The 2,003-nt window shown below is 35.4% G+C and overlaps 1 non-coding gene across 1 annotated transcript; it reads right to left on the minus strand.

Annotated features, from left to right (window-relative positions):
* Window positions 1–1,402: 1,402 nt before the first annotated feature.
* On the minus strand, window positions 1,403–1,566 carry LOC125998303 (U1 spliceosomal RNA). The gene has a single exon (XR_007491894.1). It is a non-coding gene; the product is annotated as a U1 spliceosomal RNA (small nuclear RNA).
* Window positions 1,567–2,003: the final 437 nt, after the last annotated feature.

Genomic DNA, 2,003 nt, shown 5'->3' on the forward strand with positions numbered 1-2,003 from the left:
TGTATGTTTATTTTTTCTATCTGAAGGACAAAAGTGATGCAATTAATCCTCTCTTACCTTGGACAATATTGTAGATTGGATTCCCTCATTACCAGAGATTCACATTTAGAAAGTTAATTAAGAAATGTTTGTTGGGGCCCAGAGAGGTAGCACAGCGGCGTTTGCCTTGCAAGCAGCCGATTCAGGACCAAAGGTGGTTGGTTCGAATCCTGGTGCCCATATGGTCCCCTGTGCCTGCCAGGAGCAATTTCTGAGCAGAGAGCCAGGAGTAACCCCTGAGCACTGCCGGGTGTGGCCCAAAAAATCAAAAAGAAAAAAAAAAGAAATATTTGTTGGATGTATAGTGGTATGGGAAAAGAAATGATGCAGGATTGAGTAAAGTAAGGTGTTGGTCAATTATAGAATCAATTATATATAATATACTATTTCATAATATATTATAGGTCAATTATATGTGTTGTTATACAATTATAGAAGACTTCAGATAACCATCTGTGTACTCAAGCATGGGTACTGTGTCTTCAAAATTACCCAGGTTAATCAAAGACATCAAACTTTTGTATCTACATTTCATCTGATATCATTCCTCAAGCCAAGTTCAGAAAATATACACTACAATGATTATAATAGTCATATTTTAATGCATTTTTGTAAATAGTTTACCATACGTCTTAACATTGTATGGATCCCTTTTCTGTTCCTTAGTTGAAAAAAAAAATCAAAATTTTAAAACTAGGAAATCCTCTAGAGCCTGATTTTGTGGAAACAGGAAGCAAAAGATCCTCAAGTGGGTTAATTAAAATGGTAATTAATTTTAAGATCCCCTTTAAAATTATTTGACTTGTGAACCCTGCATTATATGTTTGGAAGTAAATTATGATAGGATGAATATTGAATTCAAGTATATTTTGCATACAGTTTGAAAAATTGCTACTTTATAAAATTACCAGTAAGTCAATGTTGGTTTTTTTAGAGAAGGGAGGAAATACTATAGATGAACCTGAAGTTTGAAGAAAATAAAAGCTGCCCTGGGAGAATAATATAAATATTTGGGGAAATATGTACTTAGTCAGTAGCTGAGAGAATCGCTATATTCTTAAATACATCAAGTGTCTAGTGCAATTAACTGACTGTTACCTATAACTAACCATGCTTTATTTTGATAAATATATTGACAGAGGTGGCTGGAGTGATAGCACAGTGGTAGGGCATTTGCCTTGCTGTCGACCTGAGACTGACCTGGGTTTGATCTTCAGTAACACATATGGTTCCTGAGCCTGCCAGGAGTGATATCTGAGCTCAGAGCAAGGAGTAACCCCTAAGTGCCACCAGATGTGGCCCCCCCAAAAAACCAAAATATATATAGACATCGATTCATAAATAAATATCTTTTTTTTTTAATCAGGGGAGAGCGCGAACGCAGTCCCCCACTACCACAAATTATGCAGTCGAGTTTCCCACATTTGGGGAAATCGCAGGGGTCAGCACACCCGGAGTGCAATGGGTGAGCCTCGCCCTGGGGAAACCACTTTCGTGATCATGGTATCTCCCCTGCCAGGTAAGTATAAATAAATAAATATCTTAATATACAATTTTATTTATAATTTTTGATAGATTTTAATATTTGATTAAACTAAAACTCCTATCATTTATCAGTGAAATATTATATCAGAAGACATCTTTTTAATTTTGGCTAGAATACAAAATGGGGATGCTCAAGTATTACTCCTGACTGACTGAGCTCAGCATCTATTCCTGATGGGCAACTGACAGCTCTATGTGGTAACAAGGATTAAATTCAGACTGTTTCCCATAAAAGGCAAGAAGTTTGCCTATGAGACTATATTTTGATCTCCTAAAGAAATATCATAGAGTTTAAATGATTATTATATTTATTTTGAATTTTTCTGTGCTAGGGATTGAATTTAGGGCCTTAAAAATGCATTGTAGGTATTGTATCACTGAGCTATGGTATCATTAAATACATATAGTAACAATAACAC

This window comes from Suncus etruscus, chromosome 20 (genome assembly GCF_024139225.1).
Source record: "Suncus etruscus isolate mSunEtr1 chromosome 20, mSunEtr1.pri.cur, whole genome shotgun sequence".
NCBI lineage: Eukaryota > Metazoa > Chordata > Mammalia > Eulipotyphla > Soricidae > Suncus > Suncus etruscus.